Raw genomic sequence first — 17808 nt, 5'->3', positions numbered from 1 at the left:
GTTTCTTTTGGAAGAGAGGATGCAATCCTACGCCTCTTCGGGCACAGCACACAATGTCATTTTAGTGTGCCCTACAGTACAACGTCTGTCATGAGTAGGATTCTGCCATCTCATTTAGACTATGAGCCCTGCTCAAGACACAAAGGCTAAAACGTGGCAGCTCAAACACCTTCAACTGTAGGGACATTACCCCTCTGCTGAACACAATTTACTGGTTCCCTGCCTGTGGTCAGACGCGTGGCCTGGAAGGCACTCTGTATTACACACAGAGCCATCCACAGTAAGCGCCAATGCTTCTTACAAGTAAAGCTCCAAAGATACCTACAGAACAGAACTGTTGTAAGTAATTGGGTTGTTAATTGCAAAGGATGCCAGTCCTTCACAAGTAATGAGGCCACAGTTCGGCCAGTGCGACTGATGCTGGAATCTGGGGCCCACGGTTCGATCCCCGGCACTGGCGGCAGGTCAGCCCAGCACCATGTGACTGAGCAATAGCTTGCTTAAACGTCCTGATGGCCCCCAGCGCCGGGATTCCTGTTCACACTTTACAAATACTGGATTTACAGTCGTCTTTTTATTGGGAACCAAATACACCATTGTGGCACTCGCCTCTCGCAGGGTAGTGAAGCAGAGCAGCCCAAGGCCTACTCAAAGGAGGTGGTTTGGGCTAGTAATCTCAACTCACTGCCAAAGGAATTCCCTCAAACCCAAACAGGGATCTAATTTTCATAGCCAGAGGCTCCACCACAAAGGTATAAACATGGGTGGAAGCGAACAGCTCTGTAGGATATCCACCTGGATAGAGAATATGGCCACCTCTGCCTATTAATTGTGTAGATTCCGTGGGTTCTTACATCCTGACAGGATCTACCCCTGAATTTTCTTACCTAGCCTATTTCATACAGTACAGACTCCAGAAAATCCCAGTTCGTCTGATCCAAAACTTTTTTTGCGTAAATGGACAACAGGGTTGCCTTTCTGCTATCTTCTCCACCCGATGAGCCAAACACCTGATGCAGTCCATGCCCTGATGATGTTGGTTCAAGACCACCTGATCCAGGTCAATCTGGACTGGTAGCAGCTTTTCCAGTCTAGAGGCCTTAATCTTTGCGCATATTTTAGCGTCCCTGTTTAAGAGCACTACTGGTTTATAAGAATCACACTCCTGGAGGGTTTTCTCTGGTTTGGGTATGAAGGTATTTCTGCCTTGTTCACTGTAGCGGTGACGCCTGAAGAGCAGGTGAAGGAATTAAATAGGGTCACCAATGACTTGGTCAGCTGTAAGAATGTTTTATAAGAAGCCACCCACCCCTGGTGTGTTAATGGGGGGCAGAGCTTTCAAGGCTTTCTTTTTATCTCAAGTGTGCTTATGAGTCCTGCTAGAGATACTGTGACTTCCTCAGAGAAAATTGACCGGCCACAATCCCCTAAAGTATACCTTTTCTACGCTTCCTTCCCCACTCATTAGGCATTCTTCAAGGCATCCGGCTTGTCCATTTTATGTATGGCACACATCTTCAGCCTGCTGAATCTTGGCCTTAGCCCTCTGCATTAGCAGCCTCCCAGCTCAGAGGGACCAGATGTTATTCCCTCTTTCATAGAAAAGGTGCTCTTTGCTTTATTTGCTCTAAGAACTTCTAGCTGGCCCCAAACAATGACCATTCGCATCTACATAGTTCATAATTGTTTTGCCTTCCCTACAGCCTCAGGACCTTGTAAGTCAGTTGTGAGCCTATTTTCTTCCAGCCTCCATTGTCCCACTTATTTGGGATTATTGTAATGATTATGCTGTGGGCTGTAGCCTCAAAGGCGTCTCACACGATGGCATAAGAGGTCTCAACCAATTAATTGTTTTGGAAACCAGCATTGGCATAGCCAATAGGTCTCGCCTTTGGGACCTTATAAGTATTTAGTTATGCAGCACAATATCCTTGGTGCAACAACATCAACTGTTGCATGGCTAAACACTTATAAGGTCGCAAAGGCGAGACCTATTGGCTATGCCAATGCTTGTTAGATGTGGCCTGAAGAGAGCTCGGAGCGGTCTGTTCTTTAACACCTGGCTTTGCTGTGTAGTCTGCAGTGGGTGTTTGCCTGCAGACACCCACACGCACACAGGATTACCTTGATGGGATCGCAAGCTCGCAGAGAGGTAGGACATTATTTCTATCAGTGTACTGCACCCGGTGGGACAGACAATCTGCCCCCCACTGGTATATCTTCCCTTTAGTGAAATGCAAACTATGTGTTCTGCTCAAAGAAAACTTATCTGCATGATTGGTATCGTAGTGGAACGTCCCAGGCTCTAGCTAGCAGCTCTAGGATAAAACCGCAGCTCACGGTTTAGCAATGCCAAGCTGCAACAAAAAGAACTGTTGTAAACGCAAGTGGCTGTCGGTCAGATTCAGCTAGCTTACAGAGCATGCAAGGAAGCAATGAAGGCCAGCATCGGCAGTTGTATAACGCAATGCTACCACTAGCGTCATCCAAAGTGCGGTTGCCAGAACCTTGGACTTCTGCGGGTGCGCTCCTTACAGCAGAAGCAGCTAAAATGAGGGACTGGCAGGTGGAGGGAGCCTGGGACTGGTCCAGGGGCTGATATTGCATGTATGCAGCATGTTCTTGGGAGCTGTGCTCGAGTGCTAGAGGTATATTCAGATCATGGCACAGTGAGCTTCGAGCAGAGGTAGGTGGGGGAGAAGAGCATGTGCAGATCTATCAGTGTGTCAAAGGCTGCGCGGACAACAGTTCATAACGCAGATCAAGCAATACCCAATGCAATTAGCGGTTCACATAATGGGGCAGAAACGTTACCCCGGTGCATGGATTATCATTTCACAAGTCGCACCCAGATGTTCATAACGGACAGCCCGTCAGCAATTTAGGGACTAATAAAAAGGTGGCCTTCAGGTGCAGATAAAGTCGATTTTCATACTGCACACAGACACCCAAACAGAAGCAAGTTGTAGCGCACGGGATGATAAGTAAACAGTACCCACGTACGCAGTGAGGCAAATCACAGGCTGAACCCACATGCGTGTAACAGACTGCTATGGGAGCAGCAAATTAATTTACGGGGTGGTAGCCATTCACAACAAGCATTGGCATAGCCAATAGGTCTCGCTTTGGGACCTTATAAGTGTTTAGTTATCCAGCACAATATCCTTAAATTCAATTCAATTCAAATAGACTTTATTCGGATTTCACAAACCATCCATAAAAGCACATAAACAACATTTAAAAATACACATCAGAAATACAATTTTGGGCCATCAAACATTACATATAAGAATATAATTTATAAAAAGACAGCAATGAAAACACAAAAACCTACTAGCTGGGTTATGCAAAATAAGCCATCGTGCAACAGCAAATGGGGTTATACTAAGGAAATTGACTCATAAATTTCTAATATAAACTAAATAATGTATTACATTCCGACAAGACATGTTTTAAAGTGCAAAGTGGATATTTAAACAGAACTAATCAATTTGCAACGACCTGCGTGAGCATACAATGGCTTTAAGAAAGCTGCTAACTCTAAAAATCAATTCATCCGATCCTAGCATTAAGAAGTGTCTATAGGCAAGGTTATGGCTAAGCAATTCATGTTTCTTACAGTATGGTATTAGATAATGTCTTGTGAATTTCATGTAAAATCCACAGCCGAAGATAAAATGGGGCATACTCTGGATTCCACCGCGGTCACAAGGACAATGTAGTTTTTCCAAATTTTTAATATAACCCAGTGGAAAGCAGATGAGGTTTATAATGCTCCTGTCCCTGAATCTAAATAATAGACATCTGGTCCATCTACCCAGTTTTTTACATAAATAAAGCTGGGGGGTCATCGGGGATTCAATATGGGGTTCCTGGATTGACAAATAATCAACTGTGGATTGTTTCACAAAAACCGCTCTTTCCCTTTCATTCTGGAAATGCTGATAGAGTGCTCTACTCACCGAATTTTTGTGAGAGGCGTCAATTCTATCCGCATGTGTGAACAGGTAACCGTAATTGACGCTCTTAAGGCTACTCTCTACCGCATTAATCCATGGGATTAGAGCTACATTATCACTTTTCAAACAGTCTAAAATAATCTCTCGAGTCAATGAAGCTGCCGAGTTTTGCCATATCCTTAGCCAAAATAATGCAGGTCTCGCTCTAATGAAATCCTCGACATATTTTAATTTTAATTCATTGTGACATACAAAGGTCGGTGCGCTAATAACTCCCCCCAGGATTTTCCGACAAAATCTGTTCTCTTCGCTCTGTATTGATTTACAATTTGAGAACCCCCAAACTTCCGCACCATATGTGCCAGTTGGGAGACATTGAGTTCGATAAATTTGTAATAGGCTGGGAACCACATCAGCCTGGCGCGGTTGGCGTAGGGAGGTGATAGAATTAATCGATTTTGAAAGTTTATTTCTCCCCATCGCCACGTGTGGTTGCCACGAGCCACTATTAGAGAATAAGAGACCCAGATAGGGGAAAGTGCATGTGCTTTTTAAAATGTTTGGACCTATCACAATCTTCGGGATTTTATAATTTTTGGGACCGCAAGTCATGATAAACGATTTGTTAAAATTAGTGCACAGCCCAAGATCGGACATATAATTAACGAATCCCGTTATTAAAATACGCAGAGCATTCGGAGTGCGGCCCATAAGGACCGCATCATCAGCGTAGAGTAGCGCCGGGATAGGTTTCTTATTGATAATTGGAACGTCCTTTGTCAAATTACACAGGGAATGAGTTAATTCATTGATGTATAAGATAAAAAGCAAGGGGGCCAAGACACAGCCCTGTCTTACCCCCTTGCCAATTAAAATCTCATTTGAAACCTCACCATCATTATTTAAACGAACACGGGCTTTCAAGTTACGATGAAGATTGGCCAGAAAGTGAACTAGGGGTTCGTCTAAACCATAATTTAAAAGAATGGACCACAAGCGAGAGCGATTAACAAAATCAAACGCTGAACTTAGGTCCATAAAGCCAAAATACAGAGGAGATCGTTTAGCTCTCGTGTATTTAGCCATTATGAGGTTAAGGTTTAGACATTGTTCCACCGTCCCAAGCTTGCTCCGAAACCCAAGTTGGCAACGGTGGATGATGGAGTTTTCATCAGCCCAGGCGCTTATTTTATCAAACAAGACCCTACCGAGGACCTTCAGGGTGTTATCTATCAAAGATATGGGACGATAACACCCCGGGTCCATCCTATTTCCCTTTTTAAAAATAGGCACAATGGTACTGCAAGACCATGTGGGAGGGATAAATTCCTTACCTAAATTATTAAAAAGATTACAAAGTAGGGGTGCCCAAAACCATGTATTTGATTTTATCTGGTCGATGGACAGACCATCCGGGCCGGGGGCCTTATTACCCGCACTATTTGCGATGGCTTCCTCCACCTCCTCTAATGTAATGACTACAGTATCATCTGGGAAAGAATCCTCAGAAAAATTCCCAGCTGTGGCATAGAGCTTAGAAAAGTGGCTGACCCATGAATCACCTGTGATATTACAATTTATCGGGGAGATGTTACTACCCAGGGTTCTTAGACTTTTTACTTCTTTCCAGAAACCGGTGGTATCTTTTAGGGCAGTTGTTTTAGTGAGATTATCCCAGTGGCTTATTAGAAGCTCTTCAGTTCTAATTTTTAAAACCTGTTTATATTTAAAACGTAGTGAACTGACAAGGGAAATATCTCGGGGTTTAGCTTCAAGAGCTTTCCTTAGTTCTCTATTCGCCCTGGAACAATTGGTATCAAACCATTTTTGAGTGTTTATATTATGTTCTATTACCGGTCTGGAAATAGCCCTTTTTATTGCTGCACATAGATCACAAAAGGATCTAGTAATATCAGGGCCACCAAATGTTAGGCAGTTGGAAATCAAAAGGGGATTGTTCTTAATTACATCGTTTAAGATCTCCCTGTTATTAATCCCTCTCCAGATGATTCTTAGTCTATCGGTGGATACATTGATATTTTGAATTCCAACCTCACGTCGACCTACAGGCTTTTTAATAGATTTAAAATGAATTACTAGTGGTAGATGGTCACTGTATGGGCTACTAACAACCTTAGATTTAATTAATACTTCACTAAGGGGGGAAGAGATAAACATATAATCAATCGTGGTTAAAGAACCACGACCAATATACGTGGGAGCCGGTGTCTTTCCCTCATCAATTCCAAAATGGCCCATGACATCATCTAGATCTCTACTTTGTAGAAGGTCCAATAATTCCGAGCCTCGTCTACAAGGTGGAGATGTAGTATAAATATGTGCATTAAAGTCTCCGCCAACACAAATACCATCAAATAAACCGTATTTTTCACCATCCACAACATCATCGATAAACTTAAACAATTCTAAAAAGGTGGGGTTAGGATGGTTGACAAAATCATTATTATAAAAATTTATAAAACAAATCTTTAACCTTGCAACATATTTAACGGCTGCTAGATTTTTACTAACCACATTTAGAGGTTCAATTTTCGTGTCCTTGGAAATTTTTGCCCAGATAGATAGACCGCCACTTGGACGTCCCAAAGCAGGAGTTGGTACAATAAGATTGTGGCAAAAGAAACCCTCCAACAATTGGGCAGATGTACACCATGTTTCCTGTAACATTACCACATCAAAGTTACTTATCCAGGTAACCCATTCTTTAATTTTCATCTTACCTGGAAGCCCTGCAATATTCCAACTAATGACACTTAAGGTGTCAGTTGATGGACTAATGGTAGAAGGAGTGGGAATAATGGGACAGTCTGAACAAGCTACATGTGGTACGACTAATCTATCTGGACAAGGTTTATTGGTGCGTGTAGAGTTGACCATATCAATAGGCACTGTGCTAACAACCTCATCCACTGTAATGGGAGATGTTAGTGGTTGTCAGTCTAAACTTTCCAAGTCCGATAAGGCAGAGAATCTATTAGCTATAGGGATAGTGTGAGAGGCTGTCTGAATTGGTCTATGGGGGGGCCTATAAAAATAGCCCAAAGGATGGAGGCTTATTGTAGTGAATGTGCTGGCATAGATGTTGCGTGTATCCATAAAATATTTCACAAAATTCGGATGTCTGAAGTTGATCACTATACAATCCCCGCTAATATTTTTCTGTTGTGGCCCCACCCAACTTACCCTACGAGTTAGTATGATTTCATTTGATATATTCCATCTTGCCCTTTTATGTTTTGTCAGCCAATTAATGCATTTATTGTGTAATTGTACCCATGACTCACTTTGGCCTTCTTTTAGAGCAGGTACACCAGCTAACACTAAAACATATGGGCAAGATTCTGGGGGTAAGTTGAGGGACTGTCCTAAATTATTAGCAGTTCTGTTACTTACTGATGGGCCTCCACCAGTGCTTGTGTCTTCCAAGGTAATGGCTATCCTATCTATTCGGGTGGCTAGCGGGGTCTTGGCATCCGGGATTGAAGTACCAGTTACAATTCCTTCTCGACCAGGGGGGTCATGATCAGAGCCCGTGGGCAATGTAGGTAAAATATTAGCAGAGGTACTGTTAGATGACACAATTTTATCAACAGTAAGACCTTGCATATTGACACGGCTGGGATCAATGGCAGCATTCTGATTCCCCTCCCTCAAATCCTTACATAAAGTTTCTAATTTGTTCATAATTTTGTCACCACGAACAACGTCTAAGCTAATAGATCCTTTCCTTTTTGTTTCCTCTTTTTTGACAAGGTTTTCGATTTTGTCCAATCTCTTAAAAACAGTATTAAATTGTTTGACTATTTGAATTTCAACTTGTTTAAAAATAGTATCAACAATAGTTTCTATCAGGTTACCATTGAATTTGGGTAAAAAGTTTTGATCAGTGGCCTCAGTCTGGGTACTGATTGTATTAGCGCTACTCTCCTTGGATAACATAGAGACTCTACAAATACTTTTGTCCGCAGTTGGAGGCTCTAATCTGCGTGTGGGAGTAGTAAGTCTCTCAGATCCTTCATCCGATGGCGCTGAGGAGAGTAGTGAATCCTCAATGGTACCTGGTGTTACTATTTCGCAATCTTTGGCTTTATCTTTATTCCACAAACTCTGTGGCGTTGGTTGATTTCTACATCGACCTAGTTGTTTCTTTTTATTTACTATACATTTCACTGGGCCTCTCTTACGTTTCTCTCTTGCGGGTTTGTTGGAGCGTGGTGTTTTATCTTGTACTGGCTCCGCTTGGCAATCTGTTACAACAATAGTCCGCAAACTTGATTTCCCAGTGGTCATACTTAAAGTGTCCACGTTACTATTTGTTTTAACAACTGTTACTATGGGGGAGAGGGGGAGGGGGAGAGGGGGAGGTCCGAGTTAGATAAAGCCTTAGGTGATTGTGAACATGGCGCGGTAATATTAGTAATGGAGGGGACTCCAAAAGACATTCTACGTTCAGTGTCTGCGATCTCATTTGTGACCATAGTGAGAGCATTAGCCAAGAGTGCATCTATTGATGTGGACGACTCAACATGGGCGGCGGTAACAGTGCATGTAGTTTTCGTAGTACGTTTCCCCATGCTTAGAGTAGTTACCTGTTTCGTATGTAGACTCAAGGGGGGTGGCCCAGCCCGGCCTCTTCCGACCACTGAGGGCCACAGAGGGCCCGCCCTTTGCCCGGGCTTAGCCCCGGCACCGCCCGCGCGCGTCCCGCGAAGCGGGTCTCTCTGCGGTTATAACGCCTCCTGGCGCTTGCACCGCGTCAGCTGGACGCGCCGCCGCTGAGGCTGCCGGGATTTGCAGTCCCGGGGCGGCGACGCGGAGGATGGTGCTTGATGTTATTCCTGCTAGACTCTTGGCGGTGGCGGCGTTACTGCGTGGGCAATGGCGTGGCTCTCAGGTGAGTGCTCGCTCTGGCTGCTTCCCCTTAGTGCAACAACACAAACTGTTGCATGGCTAAACACTTATAAGGTCCCAATAGCGAGACCTATTGGCAATGAAGTGGTAATAAATCGAGCATTACACTCTGTGCATCTGCAATACACGGTTTCCTTCATGGCATTTTTTCCTGTGTATTTGTTTTAAAAGATATTTAACCACAACCAGGCTGTAGGGTGACACATAGGAGAGCTGTTTCGCTGAGTAAGTTCATTGTTTCATGCAGTCTGCCAGACAGTAAACCGTGTTTTTCGGATGTCATTTTAGCTGTACTCTGGTAATAAACTGCCATGTGACATTTGCACTATAGTATTACATGTGCAAACATGTGTGTCTGTCCTGTAGCTCTAAATAACATGTATTACAATGCCACGTTTATATTCACTACCGTTGTGCTCATACATACACACGTGTATATATTGTGTGTGTGCTCAAAGAGGAAAATACTTTTATACCTTTAACAAAATAAATTACATTATCAGCCGTAAACGCCTCGCCGCACAAGCATCTGCTTTTAGAACAGTGTCAGTCCTGCGAACAGAAGTTTGAGTGAACCGTGAACAAAACCTTTTCGAGTTTAAGGAATATTTGTTACCCTTCTATTTATGACATTTAAATATTTATGTGTGTTGCCTGCATATCAAACAGGAATGTGTGAACTATGCAGGCAAAACAGTCTCTTCTCTAAATACAGTAACAGCTGAAAGGTGACCAGTAACATTCTGCTACTTCAAGCTGTGTACGGGAAAGTGAATTATGTAAAAATGCAGAGCTCACAGAGTGTCGTTTTCCAGTAGGCCAGACAGTATCTTCCTTACATGGTACAGACTATGGAAGGGAAAGGGAGGGTCCCACAAGGCTCTCCGATCACAAACTTGGCTGACTTCCCAACCATTATTTTCATCCGTGTGTGTCCGGTAGGCAGGCTGTAGTTCTGAGCGCAAGAGCTGTGGCGTAGAGGTATGGCTGCTGTCGACTAATGAAAGAAGCTGGGTAGTGGTGGTGGAGGGGCTGGGGCGGTATGCTTTATTCTTAGGGTGTGTTTTTTAGATGTGCACGCTCAGCACAGAAAGTGTGCTCTTAGAAGCGAGTCCGATACCTCCTGTGAGTAACAGAAGGAGTGAATGTGTCCGACGAGTTGTGATACAAAAAAATTCAAGTGCGCTGCAAGGCGGGAGCGTCACCTGAAAGGGTTTTCTCTGAAGTGAGATCCGCACACAGGGACTCCGGGCCTTGACTATCTTATGGTGTTTGGGATGGGTATGGGGGAGGGACGCCGCACAGGTACCCCTTGGAGAAAATCAGCCAGCACTGTGCACCCATTAATCATGCCGCAGGGAGGTTACACAGCTGTTAAAAATAGACTTCAAAATAACTGTACTTCAAAATTACCTAACTGTTCTTCCAGCATCCCACGAGAGGTCTGTGCGTCAGCAATAGTGGAACATAAAAAGAAGGAGCCGGCGCCATTACCAAAGCAGCCAATGGTGAGCGTGCGCAACTCTGCGACGAGCAATAAAGTATTAAAAAAACAAGTGGTGCGGTCACTGGAAATAAACTCCAATATAAATCTTTCACAGGTACCCACACAGCATGCAGACAATAATCAGAGGCTCAAGTCAAAAGCAGTACTCCTGATACTCAAACAACGTGTGAGCAAAGAAAAGCATGTCTACTTCAGTATTTACAGGTAGAAGCTCGGAACAACGTTAGACTTGAAGGACTAGGAGTATTGTCTTTTGACAAAATAAAACCATGGCGAAAACCTAAAAGAATTCCAATTGGAATCAAAATACGGGACGGAAACAAAGTAACAAATGCGGATACGTACGCTTAATAGCACAACGGCAATCGCTGCTGAACTCCCATTGGGTGAACGCATGCAGGAAGAAAGCAGACTTTAAAAAAAACAATGGCAGTAACAAAATAGCAGGAAAAAGTTAAAGGGACAGCGGAGCAGAGCATCGGGAAAACAAGCACGCGAGTGGTGCGTGCGTGCAAACAAGCCCGGGAGTTGTATGCGCGCGCCGCGATAGTGAAAGTGATTGCGATGCACTTAATGACCCGTGACAGGAGGAAAGACAGATGGCGGCAGCGCATGTGCGCATAACCGCAAGCTTGAGGCCACCAAAAGCCTGTGGTAGCACTTTGAGAACCCGCTTACTAAATGTCTTGCAGGGCAGCGCATGCGCTGGCTCAGGCGAGACCTAAAAACAACAAGCAGTGCTGAGTGCAACTGAGTTCATAAACTGAAGAAGGCGGGGCCAGGTTTGTAGGGTAAGAGCTCAAAATGTACAACCAGATTCTCGAGATATTCTGTAGCATTACGGGCCAGGATCTTAAGTGGACGAGCACACAAAGGCAAAACCCGATGCAGAGTCTTGTGAGGGTTACACAGGAGGACTGGTGCCAGAGTGCAGGGTAAGAGAGTTGCAAATGAGAAGGCGGGCCAAGATGAGAACATGTGGCTTGCAGGTAAGACACCACACATACTTCTACGCCATTGTCACACTCTCTTACTGAACTCCACTGCAGCGGACTAAGATGAGGGCCTGGGACAACTTCCACTTACCCCCATACTCATCTCTGCAGCAGGCGCAGTTCTCAACCGAGCCATTTTACTGAAATGGTAACCGATGATTGGTGGGGAACAAACTCTTGCTCACTACATAGATGTATGCAGGTGCTGTCACCCACCAAGCAGTCTTGCTGACAGATGGTACCTTCGTCCACCACCCCGAAGCCCATCGCCCACCACATAATAGTATGCACGCACACCACAAATGAATGCTAGTCTAATTCAAGCTTGTGCTTAGATGGGAACGCCTGGCCAGCAGACTACACAGATTCAGGGCAGGCGCAGTAACGGGCAAGCCCTGTGAGCCCACCCGTATGATCTGTAGCACTGCACACAAGCACATAAATACATCAATCCATTGATTAAAAAGAATTACTATTATCAGGATAATAATGGAGGGGTGACAGATTGTAGGTATAGGGAGTGAGCAGTCAAGGGATCAAAAAGAACAGGAGGAAACAAGGTCGCGAAAGAGAGGCAGGGGAAGTGGGGACGCAGGAGAGTGCGTGGACACTGCTACCGCCGCCTCAGCAGAGCTCCAGACGCTGTTACTGGTCCCTTCAGCATGCATGCGAGAGACGGCCGTGACAGCGCTAAGCTAAGGCTAGGCGGCGCAGGTGGGACCTATATCTGGACGGCGGATCCTAATGGCCATCTTGGCGAAGTGTGTCAGGCATGATGATGAATTATAACAGGTCGATTCCTGACCGCTAGAGTCGAGCGGCAAGTGCCTCGACGCAGGACAGCTCCTAGAGCACGCACAGGGATTCCAAACTACGAGCTCGACAGTCTGTAAAGAACCTACATATGCTTTGTAGGAGCAGTTTGGGATCATCGCGTGGCTGTACAAGCTCCCGTGATATACCTGTTCAGCGCCTGGTCATCGGTATGAGCGCTAAACACAACGTCATGCAATAAATAACACCAAGAGAACGGTGCGTCTGAGAGCGTCGTTGCAGAAATCTGGAGGCCACGTCTTTCCAAGGGAACCTGGGCTGCAAGCACCCCGCAGTGGAGGTTTGGGACGGAGTTCTGTCAGTTACTCGCCTGGGAGACAGAGAGCGGGGAAAGGGAAGAGTGGAAGATTTATAAGGAAAGCTTTAGCTGCTGAAGGAATAAGCACGGCCACGCAGCCGCGAAAGGAATGCGTGGTACGCAGCTGGCACCTGGCAGCGCTGCTGCTCGCGCAACATGGACGTCATGCTGTCAATCAAAACCAGTGCGGCCCAGAATAACAAGGAAGAAAAACAGGCGTGAGGGTGCATGGCGCGACCCCGAAACAGCAGGCAAATGTGCTTGTGCTGGCATGTGCCTTGCGGGAGTGAGCGGCGGCGGCGCGATAGCCAAATGTTTACAATTACCACAAGCGCCGCTGCTCGTTCCCGCAAGGTGGATGCCAGCACAAGCACTAGCGTGGGGAAAAGGAGCTCACCAATGGCTAAAGGCCCTCCGAGAGCAGCGCATGAGCGCTGCCTAGGCTAGACCTAAATACGCCTCTATCTCCTTTGTCATCGAGGCCTCATGGACTGGGGCCCTGAAGATGCTCATCTCAAGACTTAATTTCTATTCCCTGGGCTCCCTCCCCAGGAAATATTGATAGGAGTATGGTGTTATTCGTTCCTCTATCAGCGATACGAATCACGAGGGAGAAACAGATATGTAGGCGATGTGCATGTATGAGGTGTGGAAAGGTCCCCCTAGACTTGGTTTGAGATACCTCCATGCATTTGCTATTTCAGTCATCTGCTTTTTAAGCCTCACTGACATTGCTTCTGTGGCACTGCAAGTCTTCTGTGACCTAACTAACAGTGGGCACCACACCACACTGAAATCACTTCCTGTCACTATGTCGCCCTCAATGTCTGCTAATAAATACTCCAGTATCATAAACATTTACAATGGCACAAACATTTACAATGGCACATGATTTTTGTGCATTGTGACATACCACTGTTAATTATCCCTTTCTGTGATCCTCTCTTCCCCTATATGGAGTTCGCACAAGATGGCACCCCCTGCATCTTTTTTAGGAGGCAAAGCCCCGAATTGTACTAAGTACAGTTTGTGACACATGCAGAATTGCTCGCGCAGCAGGAGACAAGTCTCTTGCAGTAGAAGAATATCTTGGTCATATTTCCTTGAAGACTTCAATGGAAGTTGCCTCGTATTTGGAGGGGCAAATCTGTTTACATTGAGGGATGATCACTTGAGGATGAGCACAGTTATCACATGTTCATTCATGTTTTGTGGATACCACCGTGCCGGTCGTTTCCCAGCGTCCTATAATCCTGCCCCCCAAACCAACTGAAACTTCAGCCAACAAAGCCCAACCCCTGTCTCTACAATATGTAACAAGACTATAAACTGGGCTTGATGAGATGCAACTACAGAGTGATCAGGGATAAAAATTAATGTGGGATCGCTTTCTATAGTATGGAGTCAAAGCCTAGCCATCCAATCACATACATTCTCACTACCGCGCCTGCTCCTTGTGCACTCAAAATCCTGCTCGGTCTTATGCTCGCCTCCCCTTATATGAATCCATAAGGCATTAGGAGTCTCCTCCTTCGCAGCTCTCCTCCCGCTGTGGCTTCTCCCTGACTAAAGAGCTCCACCCTGCTCTTCCACCATAGCGACTCTTTGCAGTCTTCCACATTTCCTTTCTTATCTCACCATCTGCCAGTTTGGCTCTCAATTTATTGACTGATGGGAGCCGTGCTGTTATTCCTTCCTTCATATTTTCTTTCAACCCCAAGGTTCTTTAGCTTCTGTCGAGTGACTGTGCATTCTCCTTTTCTCTTGCCATTGTAACGTCAGATGGAATGGGTATCCCCCATCACCTCCGATAGGAAATCTGTCAGTCTCCAGGAAAGACAGTAAGCTGGCTAATATCCCCACATTTTGCACACATGTCCTGCTATTTTTGCAATTTATGCCTACTAAACATCACAGCGTCTTTCTATCTTATGCTCTACATTATTAACTCCTTTTTGTAAAATAAACTCTTGTAAGAATTTTGGGGAGCCAATTTTCATGTGTTCCGCGTCACACAACTTGGTGGGTGCAAACCGGCTCATCTGGGAGGTTGTGGGAAGAGTGGAGTAGGTCCCTTACAAATTCTTAGATATTGTCCCTTTCTGCTACAGTGACGCTCCCCGAATTCTGATATAATTCCTTCTGGAACAAATCTTGAGGTCTTCTTGCTTAACTGTAACTCAATGTCATGGTGACCCACAACTGGCCCTGCTACTCCAACATCAATCAATCACCAGATCCAGGTCGACTTTCAATCTCCCCAGTCCCTCTACATTTCACCCGATCTGCTGCAGGCGTGTCTCAAGATCAATTCTAGTAGCACCCATTTCTCTGTTTGTTTGAGGAGCACTCGAGATAGTCCTGCAAGATGCTGGCCGAGCCAGGGTTGTAGAGGGGTTAGGGGGGAGTGTCACTTTACAGCTACCTGTCCTTAAAAATAGAAAGATATCCATTGAAAGAAAACTATGCCTCGTTTATATGAAAACTAGAAACAATACTCCCGCCCTGGGGTGCCAGAGATCACAAAGTGAGTTGGGCTTTTCAGGGCTGGCTTGGCAAAGACGCTGTCTGCAGCAGTCATGGTTATTAATTCTTTAACCCCTTCGATGCTGCGCAGATTCCGCCGCTGTGCTGGCGGAATCTTGCGCGGGCGTGGTCATGACGGAATGGTTCCGTCATGAGCACAGCTCAACCGTGGGTCATGACGGAACCATTCCGTCATGAGCACCGAAGGGGTTAAAATAGGTAAGTTGGGCTCAGACTAGGTCCAGAGGAGTATTCTCCTTCACCTCATGCTATTGCCCGACGTATTCTTCTGCCGCCTATTGAGTGCTTGCATTGTAATGAAAGAGGATATTTTACCTCTTAAAAATACACTGAATTACTACATATTAAATGCTTTATTTAATGGATGCATTGTGATCCACAAGCTGCCGCCAATGCTGTTGTAAAATCCTACACACACCCAATGGTACTTTATCTTTTATTGCAATATTTTCCACCTATTTAATAACCTAAATAGCCCATTTATTTCATTTTTTCACCTTGAAAAAACAGTTCTAAAGGACTTCAGACATCAGCACACATGGAGTGAAGGTACAATGTGGCAGACAGCTGCCACTCTTAAGATCTAACCTCAAACGTACAAGTCTTACCTGTTGCTGGTGGGAGAAGTCACGAGGACCAATGTAGAGTAGGTCGGGGAGAAATGGGTGATCCAGTTGTACTTGCGGAAGGGAGCATGGATCAACAACTGCAAAGGTGAAAGAAGGAGCAGAAATTCAAACAACAATTCTGATAGAAATGTCTAAATAACTCTGATGGCTACATTTGGGTAGCGCCTTAACTCACGGCATCCAGGAACTAGGGGATCTGCATAAAACAATGCTGCAAAAAGACAGTGTTCCATCATTGGACAAACTGCCCACCTAGGTCATATTAGCGTTAACTGGTGGAAATACCCCACTAAGTAACCCGAATGGAGAATAAGGACTTCAAAGGGTGGCACTTGTGCGTGGAATAAGGTAGGAGAAGGGAATGTTATTTTGCTCCTGTGATGTACCCTTAGGAGATCAGCTGTGGCTACTAAGGCCAGTCTCGGTCATTCATTGACTGATGGCATCAAGGGACGGGATACTGGAGAAGACTCCTGCATCCAGAATGCTGCAGACAAATCAGGCCCTTTTATTAGACTATGAAGAACAAGGGACGGATCTCCCATAACAGATACTCTGGTAAGCAGGTACGGCAACATCAAGGGAGGACTTCGTGACATACCGCTGCGCAGCCCCTGCTTAGAGCAGAGTCACCTACCCAACCAAGTACACATCTTCGACCTATTCTAGGGAGTTAAAACAAACGGAGTTCACAGGAGTCTCTTAGGGTCATTATTACTACCACCCCTATGGCCACTGGAGGTTTAAGATTAGTCTGCTTCCTGCAGCAGAAAACGGAGGTTAGAGGATGAAATATGGCATGACTATTCAGGACTTCAATTTTCAAAGTTACCTTAAAGAACAAAAGAAAACAGCGTGCAGAATCAATCAGCATTTCTAAAGAGGACTGAAATAGCCCATGGGTACAGCATCATAGCAGCAAGAGAACCACAGGAGGGGTAGTATGCAAAACAAGGTATCTGCAACCCACAGGACAGGAAACAAGGCATCCCCAACTACAGGCGTGGGTAGTATAGGCAAAATAGGATCCGTAACAGAAGGACGGTGCACAGAAGAGCAAGTTACATACCTTCAGTAATGCTCTTTCTGATGGATGCTCTTATCTAACTGCAGCTTCCTCACCTTTAGAATAGTCCTCAGGCACCAGACTGGGTGCGGAGGGTTTCACAGCAGTGCTCCTGCACGCCGTTAGGTGGATTTGTGCGGCTTTACCTTGGCCTCTTCCGCCCTGGAAGAAATGGAGTGGAGACTCATGTAAAAGCCACCCCTGCACATCAACACCAGTTTCTTACTTGAGCCTTTGTGCCCTCGGACACGAAGCACAAAAAATGTCAGTAGCAGGGAGAAGATCTAAATGGGTCCCAAATTAGAGATGTAAAATGAAAGACCACTTCATAGAATGGGGAGGTAATAGGGCAGCGAGGAATATGCGTTTAGATAAAGTATACCCCAGAAAAAGTATTATAGAAGGTGAGAAACGTATTCTTTTGATGGATACTTCTAACGGCAGATTCCTCACCTTTAGAATACATACCAAAGCAGTACCGCGTCAAGTGGAGGGTGTGTGGAGTGGGCTCAAGCCAAAAAGTACTGCAGGACCGAACAGGCAAAATGCCCTTTCCATCAGATAAGGCCATCATGCCCGCAGTGCTTCGTGAACGTGTGCAAGGATACCTATGTGGCGGCTTGGCAGATGTCAGGAACGGGCACTACACGTGCAAGACACTGATGTCAGCCTTGGCCTCAGTGGAATGGGCCCACAGTCCTACTGGAGGCTGCTTTTTGGTCACTAAGTAGCAGGTTTCAATGCAAAGATTGATGCACCATGACAAAGGCCTTCTCTGCACAGTCTTACCTTTCCTAGCCCTAAAGAACCCCACAAAAACCAGATAGTCCACCCAATGATCTTTGTGGTGATTGATGTAAAGGCTCATGACACTTTTGGGGTCAAGTGGATGACGTTTCTCCTCCTCTTTCGAGGTGTGAAATACAGCAAAGAACGTAGGGATGGAGATGGATTGCACAACATGAAAAGGCATTACAACTTTGGACAAGAAGGCCGCACTGCTCGTCAACACCAGCTTGCCTGGTAATAAGGTTATAGAAG

At 45.4% G+C, this 17808-nt stretch overlaps 1 protein-coding gene across 6 annotated transcripts in view; it reads right to left on the bottom strand.

The window, feature by feature from the left end:
- The window catches only part of TJAP1 (tight junction associated protein 1), a 352145-nt gene that overhangs the window by 250520 nt on the left and 83817 nt on the right, over positions 1 to 17808 (bottom strand). For 2 of the 6 annotated variants that reach the window (XM_085610312.1, XM_085610313.1), the window contains exons 2-3: positions 16824 to 16929; positions 15681 to 15778 (exon numbers count right to left, since the gene is read on the bottom strand). The exons of 1 other annotated variant lie outside the window; for it this stretch is intronic. The gene's annotated coding sequence lies outside the window, so the exon portion shown is untranslated. Of the gene's footprint in view, positions 1 to 15680; positions 15779 to 16770; positions 16930 to 17808 lie in introns of all 6 variants that reach the window. 3 more of the 6 variants (XM_085610311.1, XM_085610315.1, XM_085610314.1) reach the window with 2 other exon arrangements.

Source organism: Triturus cristatus, chromosome 6 (assembly GCF_964204655.1).
Source record: "Triturus cristatus chromosome 6, aTriCri1.1, whole genome shotgun sequence".
Taxonomy (NCBI): domain Eukaryota; kingdom Metazoa; phylum Chordata; class Amphibia; order Caudata; family Salamandridae; genus Triturus; species Triturus cristatus.
Note: the sequence above shows the minus strand (reverse complement) of the source record. Positions and strands in the feature narration are given on the sequence as shown.